We start from the raw sequence: 12,118 nt of genomic DNA on the forward strand, positions 1-12,118 counted from the left end.
CCCACTCTTAGCTCAACATGGCATGTCCTGTGGGCAAGGTCAAGGATGACTAGGGGAATATTTGTCACATAGCTGCAGAAAAACAGCCTTCTGTTAGGTGGTCTGCGAGCCATCTAACTTCGATGGCTTGTCCTGTGCAACCTATAATCACATCATTACAGGTTGTACAGGCTACCCGAATAGAAACATCAAAAAGGCTGGTAAGGGATCTTTTAGCTCTGTATCAGTTTTGCAAATACTTTAAATTTACACAGAGAGTTCCCACAAGGCAAGACTCACATTTTCTGGTGTTCCAGAGCAACTCAGCCCAAAATAAAGCAATACTCCAGTGAGTGCATGGTAGACAGAGAAGGGAAGGAGTTGCTGTAGCTATAAAATGGCTCAAGCCTTCACAAGATGTTACGGGTCTAAAGGTACAAAATCGAAGTACATTGTTCCAGAAATGATGTTTGGATTTTCTGTACTGTTTAAGTCTATCACAGGGAGTTCAGCAGAGCAAATGTGACCAGCATCACAACACCAACCTACAGCACCACAGACTTGCTGCTTTTCTCTCTGCAGCTCCTTATGCACCTTAGCCTTGCCTCCACACCACTGCCACCATTCCTGTAGTGACAACTCCCTCTCACTCTCAATTTGCATTCCAATAACCCAGAGATCCCATCTATATTTTGCTACTATAACCTAAATTTTACAGGTATTCTGTACAGCTATAACAGTGCCTGGGATGTCAACAAAAATAAACTGCAAATTATGGTGTCAGTTTCTTGTTTCTAAGCTTAACATTTGACTCTTAAGAGCAATCCAGGGTGGGCAGACCCTCCGTAATATGGGTAAGCAACCTTTCTGCTGGAGCTCTGCAGGGCAGGAAGGACAATGCCTGGGGCAGGAAAAGAAAGGCTTCAAGGAAGCTGTTGGGAGCACTGTGGCCAATCTTCAGTAGTCCTGCAACTCTTTTAGTTTGTCTAAGAGAGCTTGTGGTGCTCACATATTTCCATCGCTCCACATTCTCTCGTAATACTTTTATCCCAGATGAGACCATTTCCACATTATGTTCCTATCATCAGGACCATGAAAGGAAGACCTTCCACATGGAGCCAAGCAGGTAAGTACAATAGCACCATTTCCCTTCACTTTCTTCATCTGAAAAGTAGACCTGTGTTTAAGAAATCAGATAGGAAACAGATGACCTCAAGTGCTGAGTTTCTAGTTGTTGGTACTTACCCAATCTTATTATTAACATGGCAGTCTCTTTTTTAATACTTAAAAAAATGAGATTCAACCACTTGCCTGCAGACCAAGGGGTCAGGCAGTCAGGCTGAAGAAATTCACCCATCACCATGTATTTTTTATAATACATGCAGTAAGTAATTTATCTATTTTATTTTTCTTTTTTTTTTTCCCCAAAGAGAAATACCATGAAAAGCAATAGCCAGATGAGAAATTTGGACATATCAAAATTCTTTAAAAAACACAAATGTGTTTTGAGTATTATGCATTTCTCAGAAATTATGCAAAACGCAAATGGTACTGAAATATCTGAAGTGAAAGACTTCAGCCCAAAAGCTCCCTGCCACTTCTCTGATAGTTATTTCTTTGTCATAATCAGGCAAGTTGTTTTGACAGTTTCACTTCTATGTTGACTATAAATCTGTGAATATTTCATGGATGATTGAACTGGAACAACTACCAACAATATCCATCAGCTTGGAGCACGAAGATTTAGCATGGTCCAATAGCTAATTGCAAACCTGTACGAGTCAAAGTGATGAAAACCTGTGTTTACTTTACACTGTGTAATTCATTTGGATTTTATAAAGTAACTGTAAACTACCTGACTAAATTAACAATGTACTTCATGAGCTGCATTTAAACAAAAAGGAAACAGCTTAAATGTAGAAAAGAGGAAGGAAGAGCTTCTGAAAGTTAAACTGGAACGAGAGCAAAAGTGCTTACAGGGCTGCAGGTTTCTTGTTTCCATGGAGTGTGGTCTCTTTACACCAAACCATTCGCTTTAGTTCATGTTGCTGTTTAGTTCCTGCCATGGAAAAAGTCATGCTCCTGTCTCAGCACAGCCGATGCCTGAGGAGCAGCTGCTCTGGTAGGTCCTGCACTTCAGCCTGTGACAGACAGCAGCTGATTGACACTTGCCAAGGAAGGATAAAAGAGTGCCCTAAGACAACCCTCTGCAGCTCCTCACTCCACGTTCTCTGAAAGATGCCTCTGCTTCAACAGCCTGACCCTATGTGGTAATCACTGCTGGCATCTGAAATACGAGACAAAATGAGCACCTGGCATCTTGGTCCTTTCCAGTGCTATCTGCAACTGCTGGGTGTTCAAGCACAGACAGCAAAAAGCACCTATGCACAGAACATAACAGCTGCCAGTGTCTGCAATTCAACAACAGAACACTGAGCCTGCCAAAAGATGTTTTAGAAAAAACTGCTTTGCAGAACAGGGAAAGGTTGGAGGCAGGAAATATATTCTTATCTTTTAGAGCCCTTCCAGCTAATTTGATTATAAGTCTCTTCCTCACAGTATAATTGACTGTCTCTGAATCTCAGACAACTGCTGCAGGCAGGGAAGAATAGTTAACTTCTTTATCAACTTTGAAAAACCAACACAGTATAAACAATTTAAGTTACTTAGAGGTAACATAGAAAACTTATGGCAGAGGAAAGAACAAACCTGGTCTGAATATCGGCGCTGCATCACATGTGAAAGATTGTTGTGTGCTTCCCTGTCCTAAGACTCAGCAGAAAAAAAACCCTACCAAGATAAACATTACATTTTAGATTATCCACACACAACTTCTGAATATTAAATCTTTTAAGTCTAAATCTATTTCTTGTCTAAGTGCATATTTTTGTTGAGTTAATATTTTTTATCAAGGTCACTGCTCTGCTCACTGGTACACAAGTTACCAATCAGAAAACTTGGGAATAGCTATGTTACCTTTAAGTAACTCAGATTTTTTTTTTTAAACTGTGTTGGTTTTTCAAAGCACATAAAGAAGTAATTATTCTTCCCTGCCTGTAGCAGTTGTCTGAGGATCACAGACAGAGATACTCAATTATACTGTGAGGAAGAGACTTATAATCAAATTAGCTGGAAGGGTTTTAAAAGATAATCACTCATGAATGAAGTGATGAATTAGTGGAAATCATGTTAGACTAGCCTGTACAAAGGGGATTGAGTTCATTTGACATACTTGTTTGCTTTCATTCACAATAAGCTCATTAAATAAAGTTTAGTTTACAGAGTATATGGTCCTGTAAATTTGAGAGATTGAAAAGGATTGTGACACTCCTTCCCCCAGACTGGTGTTCAAGGATGAGAGTGAGGAGTTCATCAGCATTTGTCTCTAGGACCTAAGCACAGTTAATTTTAGATGAACACTAGATTCAAGTAACACTGACAACTCACATGACTAATGCCTTGGATGAAGCCAGGCTCAATAGATAGCTCTAATCACCCTAAAAAGACAAGATATTCACTGCTACATATTTTCTAGATATCCATCTAGGAAGTCATGCACAGGATACCCGAAGTTTCCATTTCAGACACAGCCCCAGCTATATGCAGAGTTCTTTTTTGAGTATGCTTATACCTCTCACTCTGGTTAGATTTATGAGCCCCAGCAGTCACTGCTTAGGCAAGTTATACATATTTAATTCTTACATTTTTCCTCATAAATTAATCTATACAGCTTCTGCCCATTTATTGCTTCAGAGTTCACTTCAATGACCACTGTCTTTATAGCATCTAATAAATAATATTTCAACTACTGTTGTACCAGCGCTGCTCTTCTCTTGTCCCCTGAAACAACTCCTCCTACACATGCAACACAAATACATTGACATTTCCTACCACTCTAGCATATTCACAGGGAATCCTCATTTAAAACTTTTCTTCAGGAGTAGCAAAATTCAGTGGGTTTCCTCATGAGGAGATGGGAAAAAAATGACAAACATATTACATTCCTCTTTTTTTTTTGACCAGCAATTTTTTGTCTAGCACTGAGATAATGTTAAATGAAATGGAATATTAAGTGACTACAAGTTTAATTTATTACAACAAAAATTACAAAATAAGCCCTATGTTAATCTCAATAAAGCCTCTCACATTTCCCTTCAGGTGCCTTTCAGCTTCTCTCTCAACATCTATGCCATTTGATTTCACTGGGACACAAAAGGAATTCACAGTTAATAATCTCTTTTATCAAATGGCTCTGTTCTCAGCACCAGAGAGACAGTACAGCCTGGAAAAAAATCAAAACCAACAGCCACTTCAGAAATTCATCTTGTGTTCTGCCTATGCAAAACATAAGGTACATAAGCACAGTCTGTATTCAGCAGCAGCAGCTGCAGGGTGGTGTTGGCAGCTGTGTTAAAACACAGCAGGTGCTGCTCTACTGCTGCTGCTCTTCCCCTTCATGTAACACAGATTTTGGACCTCTGCAGGCACATGAAAGATTGCACTCTAGAGGAAGAAGCCAGAGTGACCATAAGGGGGGCTGGGAAGGAGGACAACATCAAGTCAGGTCACCAAACTCATGACCATACCTGCAAATATCATCTATGATACAGAGAGAGGCCTTGAGTGATCAGCACAAATCCAAAACTTAGCCCTATACCAGCCACTGCGAAGAAAATTACCCCACATGAAACCAGCTGTGCTACACCAACTCTACAGCTCAAGCAGAAACTTGTTTTCTGGTGATTCTCAGTAAAAAAAATCAATGTATTCTAGCTTTTTTTTTTTTTTTTTTTCTTAGAAGAACTGGATATTAACTGTCCTTGCTCAAGAAGCAGGACCCTTTGCAGCCACCCTCCTGGAAACGTATGATCTGTGCACGGTTTATTACCTCATTATACTGATGGCTGAAGAAAAATGAGACTCTAAGAGCTGTCTGCTTCTGGTAAATATTTAACTACCAGAAATATGCCAACAGCTTGATTCTCTTTAACCTTACTTCAGAATCATGCTTTCCTCATCATATTTAGCAACATAAGAAGATTTCTCCTCTAGGACATGAATAGATCCTACTAATATATTATGATAACATTTACTCTGAAATGAACTTCAGTCACTCTTATCTCTTCAGATAAAGAATAATCTGAATGTTTGCTCTACACTTGTCGCTTTATGAGCTTCAGCTTCACAATTTAGAAAAACTTTTCCCAACTATTAACAGAGGGAGAGAACAATGCTTAGCCTCTGAAATTGTTTGAAGGAGACAGAAGGGTTGAATTTCACAGTTATGGATCAAGGGTTATCCAGCTGGGCATAGACCAGGGTGAGGAAGGGCAGATGTGGAAAAAGTCATCAGGCAACTCCAGGCACCAGCAGCTAGAGGAAAGGCCAGTATTAAGTGTAGAGCAGCCCCAACCTTTGCACCATTCTGAGGATGCAAGACAAGTCCTGGCCACTCTGTTCCAGCTCTCTGTTCCAGTACCCACAGCTCCTCCACACAGCAAGAACTGCAGGAACAAGGCACCTCCTTTGATAAGGAGTTTGAATGAGAGAGTGGCTGTTATTCCAACTATCACTATTCCCTCTTCTCTTCCTTTTTTTTATCTCTTCAGCCTGTTAAAATTACACTTAGCATATCCAGCATATCCTGGTGTCCTCAGGAAAAAGAGTTGAATCCTCTAAAGCTCTGGTCCTCAGGTCAGCATTCGAAACTGAAAGGAGATCACTGGAGCAGCTCACAGGAAAGAACAAGAACTAAAAAACCCTAAAGCTGGAGTCATAGGGTGCTAATATGTAAATCTATTTGCTACAAAAATCAACTACATTCATAAGGATTAGAATGCCACAAAGGCATCAGATCCTAAGGGCCAATATGAAGTACACTTATGGACACATCTGTGGGTCTAAGCAACACTGCAATTTCTTTTTATGCCTTTTATGTGCCACTGCAAAGGACAAAAGCAGCTTTCTTTTTTAGCTCTGATTTTCAGCAAAAAAGCTCTAGTTAGACTGTTGTCAGCAGAGGAAAGTTGATAATTTTAATTTTCTTATGAGGATTTTAACATCATTTATTTCTGTAATTACAGCTCAATTGTCACCAACATCATTGTAAGAGTAATGCCAGGACTGCACTCCCAAAGATACCTTCAGATCCATGGCAAGCAGCAGGTCTCATTATTACACCAGCTGCTTTACTTCTGTATTCCACTAAAAATAAGGGACTCACACAGCAGGCATTTTATGAGCATGAGTTAAATTTATTTGCTTTAGCATTAGTAACAACAAAACAGATGATTATGCTGCATGTGGCAGTGGGCAAGGAAAAATAGCTCGCAGTTTGACCTCTGTTCTTCCTACAAAGTAGACAATCAGCATCCCATGGTGTTGGTGCAGAAAGAAGTGCTATGGCTAGTGCTGAGGGCCATGCTGGCAGGATGGCACAGGGCCAGCATCCCAGTGCATCCAGAGTCCTCATCAGCTCCCAGTTCCTGACTCACACAGAGCTCTGCACTGAACACAAACTGAGAGCCACTGTCGCACACAGAGGCAAGATATTGCCAATTAACTGGCTGGGAGCATCCTTCTTCTTTGAGAGACAGCACCTCTGGCTTCCCCTAAGTACCCATCAGAATTCTTAACCTCTGCCTTAGAAAAGAAAAAGGCAATTTGACTTGCCAAAAGAAAATCTGATGTGCTATTCCTGACAAGCTGCTCACCTTGATTCACAGCACTGTTGAATAGATGTGGTTAGTGTCCAGCAGGCTCAACACCACATTTAGCTCTTGTCTCTGTAATTAAGAACTTAAAGATGCAGTTATATATTTTTAAAATGTTTTCACATTCACTCGGCTAAGGCACTGTAAGCATTAAAAAGCACTTACTGATACAGCTATCATCAGGAAACAACTCTACAAAGACAAAGGGTATATTTCTATGTGAGTGCCTTAGCTACTATTGCTGGCTCAGAAGTACCTAATTTACAAAAAAGTCCACTGAACTTTTCTTCCCCATTAATTAAAGTCATCAGCTGCAATACAGAAAATGATCAATGAATAGGCATGGAATAGGTTTCCTGGAGAAGCTGTGGATCTCTGGAGGGGTTGAAGGCCAGGTTGGATGGAGCTCTGAGCAACCTGGTCTAGCAGAAAGTGGCCCTGCCCATGGCAGGCGAGTTGGAACTAGATGATCCTTGAGAACCCTTTCAACCCAAAGCACTCTGTAATTCTATTATGATAATATGCTATTCTAAGTATTTTAAGCTTAGAACTTTCAAAGTAAACAAATAAATGTCTCCTGCTTGTCAAAGTGGCCATGAGAAAGTTTTATAGTACAGTTACACATTTCAAAAGGTATAAATTTCACATTTTTTTTATTATATTAAATCATGCTAGTACAATTTACTGACTTCTGTTACATAGGAGAGGCTGAACACTAAAATTGAAAGTATTTTTAATTTTTGAATGAGACCAAAAATACTTTGACAGAAAATACCCGAAAAAATACCAAAGCAATAATCAAACTTCCTTTGTTGTAAAATCTATTCAATGCTGAAACCCATTCCCTTCTGAAACAATACCATTCACATTCATTCAAGTTAATCTTTAACTTAGATCACTGCTGACCAAGTTAAAAAAAATCAAATTAAAAAAGTCCAATCCCAGAGAGTAAAATATATCCATCAGCAATTCACTCACACACACACACACGTACACAACCCTTGTGCTATTTATGTCACACCTTCTGTCATTGCTTGTCTATAGGACAAGAGTCTCAGTTTTTATAAAAGAGTGTATTATCCTCTTGATTGTGAAAGAGCTTGGAAAAAAACTCACTATTCAAATCCATCTCAAGGGCTCAAATCTCAGTGGAAGGCAGGTACAAAGAACTACAGTATTCTGTTTAGCAGATAAGTGCCTAATATTTCTGAGAAGTTACGACCTTAAAGAAAAATACACACACACAAAATATTCAAGGAGCTGCTTGCCATCAAGTGACTGAAGCAGACACAGAGGGCATTCATTGGTAGAAATACAGAGAGGAAAAAGGTTTCTGTACCCTATAACCTGCTTTGGTACAGATTTGTTTATTTTGTTTTGTTTCTGTTACCTTGCAAATTTGACACTTGGACAAAAAGCTGCATCCTGAGACAAGAGCCTTGAGCAAGCTCAAGGGAGCTCACTGCTCCCTTGCCCAGCCGGTGAGAAGGTGCACACTACGTGCCCCCCCACACACTACAGAAGGGTTTCTGGTCCAGGTGCACCATCACACTGAGAGGCTGTACACTCCTTCCAGGTTCCCAGCTAGCCTCTCCATATGGACAGCTTTTTCTGGCTATAGCAGCCCACTCAGAATAAGACACAGTGAAAAGCATAATCATGCCCACAGAGCCCAATCTGCCTATTTGAGACCATCTGCAACATGGAAGCAGATAGCCAGGACTATTCCAGCTCACTTCCTTCTTAGCAAAATGGAGAAAATGGGATTAGCCAGGCTCTCAGACTGTCCTGTTGCTTTGTTATCAGAAAGAAATACAGAGCTGAGTTCCTCAGTCACACAGTAAGAGGATCCTTGTTAGTTTTTCTCACATTATAAAACTTCTTGAGAAGAATACAGTCTGCAGAAGCTACAGCAACATATTGAGTCCTAAAGGCCTTTAATATGAGCATTTTCCCGGAGTGCAAAATAGTGTCTGGATGGCTTATTGAAAGTCTACAAAATTAGAAAAAATACCTGATCAACAAAAAGTAAGGAATAGAGACTGATAACCATCTCTGCAACATGTCATCCTGGAAGAAAGTACAAGGTAAAATACCAGTCTTTGACACCACAAGACTTCACTGGGATATGGTTTTTCAGTGTTCCAGTTCCAGAGTGAGGATTTGATAAGGATAAATAAACATCATAAAAAACCTCTTTCTTCACTTGAGACTGATGAGTCTCTGTAGGTTGTTTCCCCCTTATGTTTATTTTCTTTCATTCTCTGAATAACTGAAACTCTGTTTAAATCCTACTGCCATATCTACCTGTTGCAGCTGCAGGCTGTGAGGCAATATACAAACACTACTGCAATTTAAACAAAGGTAATAAGTAACACTATTAAACAACAACTTAAACAAAAAGGGATAGTCTGAACAGTTACTGATGGGGGTTATAAATACAACAGAGTGCATGTTACAGTAGGCAGAGAATGCTACAACCAACCAGCAAAAATGTAAGTGAACTGCTCAGCAAATATTGATAGTCTGGGCTACACACAAGAGTCCAGTAATTCTGTGCTTTCAGCACTGCCTTGGAATAAGTGTTGTTTGACATTTCTTTCTCTCTGAATATGTGCTGTTGGGCTTCAAACATTCAGTCAGACACACTGAATTTTTCTGCTTCCATCAGTTGAGGGCAGACAGGGAGAGAGCATGAAAGCAGGGAACAAAACAGAAGTTCCTCCAACTGCAGCTTTCCCCTGAAGTGGATCCCTTGAGAACACCAAAAACCACACAATGTGATTCTCAACACGGGCAGAGAAAGCAGCACTGCAGGGGTGGCACCCTCACCCCTCAGCAAGGCTTTGAGCTGCTCTGGGATGAAAGAGCAGTGATGTGCCTCGAGCAGGAGCTACAGGCACACTGAGGGCCAACTGCACTGGGCTGGGCTGTTCCTGTGGTCAGCAACACTAACTGTGATAAACTGGCTTAGGGTTTTATTTAATTTTACATTACACACACTCCAACTTCTACAGCAGCAAGGGAAGCCCTATGACACCAGCAGCCAGCTGATTTAAATAGAATATGTGACCTGCCATCCCAGTTTTGAGTCTGGCTGCAGGTATAATACAAAAGAAGCAGATAGGGTGGATTTCCAGTCGGCTCCAGGCCTAGGAATAGCTACTGGCTGACTGTTTTTTATGATGGCCACTTGCAGAACTTTGCATTGCTTGTGCATATGGAGTATTTCAAATCTGTGCCATGGAAATACATTATTATTCTTTTGCACACCTGCAGATAAGATTAACTTGTGCCACAGCAGCATGCACTGACCTATGAACCAGCACATGGCTCCTGGTTCCTTCTAGTGGGTCTTGCCGGTCTGACTGCTGCCACAAGGTGCTGTGTAATCTTAGAGTTCAAGTCCTTGAGCTGCAGAATTACTCACCCAAAATCTAGAATCAGAGGCACCACAAAGGTCAAAAGCAGTATGTAGGGGTTTGAAGTCTATATATTTATATATATATTCTATATATTTAATTCTACATATTCTATATATTTATTTCAAAGTTACATTCAAAGTTTTTAGCAGCATACAAATACTCTACATTGGCATTTTTTAAACCTGTTAACAGCTTTCGATAGCTTCTACCTTATTATGTACCTGTATGCAGTTACTTCTTTTATTAGTTATGAATATTCTTAAGTTCCACAAAATCTTTTTTTATCATATGTCAAGAAAAGTATTAACTACTGATATTTAATGTTACGTGAGACAAGATGAGCTGTAATTGTTAGCAGTAGAGCGACCACTTACAAGGTCTTACTTCCCGACAACCCAAAGCTGTATTTGTGTTAGAATGCCAGTGAGATCACAGTTTTCATCGCTGCCTCAGTGGAATCCCCCAAAATAGTTGCATCCTTGTTCATGAGAAAAGTTAACATGGCCATTCCAGGAGAAGTACCCAGGAACTCACAAGGAAACAAGCTACAGATTGTGCAGCATTATGAAATGTTGAAGAATGGCACCACTGTGAGAGGTTGCACAGATTAAAGTCATATCAGGGTCTGATCTACAGGAAAATATTTTCACTTTACACTTCCACTCCCACAAAGAACAGCTTGGGGTCAGCACTCCAAGGAGAGTGCATGGTTTAATAGGTATAAATTGGTTTTAGAGTCTGGGTTATTTGACATCTCTTTAAAATTATTCCAGATCAATGGAGTAATTTTCAATGTGCTTAAAGCCACAGAGCACTGCCAAGACCAAGCCTGAAGTGTCAGCCTTCAAACTACAATCTTCTAAGTATGCCTGATTTTATTTTACCAGAAAGGCTACAAACACTGAGCATACACCTTTGGCTTCTGATTGAAGCCCACATATGTAAATATGAATTATATTTTCATATCCTTTAGCCTATCAAACTCTATGGCATCAGATAAATAATGCTAGCGAAAATCACCATAATAAAGAATACTGAAGAATGATTTTATATCCAGATTAAAATGGGGAAAAAAAATGGGAGACAATTCAGTACAGAAAATTTCAGTCCCTGCACATTAAATTTGGACTAGTCCCAGCCCTGCAAAAAATAACAGCATTACTTGCCTCACAAAAAAAACCCTTTTGACTGAAATCCACTGCAGCTACCTGAGAAATTGTACCAGTCAGAACTGACTGCAAAAGATACTGCTGTGGTACCAATGCCTGAGAACACATTCTGGCAGGAATCTTGTCTCAAGATTTTTATTATATCTTGTTTTGTTTAAATGAGTTTCAATTCATCCTACAGCAAGTCATTTCCCAAGTCAACCAACAGCAAAACCCTCAGGAACCTCCCCATTTTCAACCCTCACTGTCTATTTGTGGGGCACCTTTAGCAAGGCTTAGGCCCTGCAATATTACAGTAAACACATTATGGCTTTAAAAATCGTTTCAAAACCAACAAGCAAACTGCCAAAAGGTGCGCCAGAAACATACGTAACCTGATGCCTTAATAGTACAGGACCCATTTGGAAGCAGTTTTTGGGAAAGCACTAGCAGGAATGCAGGATGCTGCCAGCAGCATGTAAGATTAAAAGAGAATGCTTAAACTAAAAGCAAAGTTCCATCTAACAGAGATGCCATGATTCAACCCTACACTGTATTTGGTTACTGAGCACTAAAGCTCCTCACAAAAGAGCTCCAAGGACTTGATCCAGTTTTCCTGTTTCAACACAGCTGTGGCCATCCAGCTGACAAATGAAAATGGGAAGGCAGGAAAGACATAATCACCCTCTGGCTGCAGAATAAAAGTGATTGTTCAAGATCACTATTTGCTGTGTCTGAATTCCCTCCCTTCCCAAATTTAAGAGACTTCCTGCCTTTAGTTAAAAATACTAGCATGTGTATTGCTCTGGAAAAGTATTTACAGAGCTGGGGAAAGTCCTGGTCTCAGCATAAA

General features: G+C 40.1%; 1 protein-coding gene across 2 annotated transcripts in view; it reads right to left on the reverse strand.

The window, feature by feature from the left end:
* MCUB (mitochondrial calcium uniporter dominant negative subunit beta) overlaps positions 1-12,118 on the reverse strand; it is a 45,321-nt gene that overhangs the window by 24,525 nt on the left and 8,678 nt on the right. The gene's annotated exons all lie outside the window — the stretch shown is intronic.

The sequence above is a fragment of the Zosterops lateralis genome (assembly GCF_965231275.1).
Source record: "Zosterops lateralis genome assembly, chromosome: 5".
NCBI lineage: Eukaryota > Metazoa > Chordata > Aves > Passeriformes > Zosteropidae > Zosterops > Zosterops lateralis.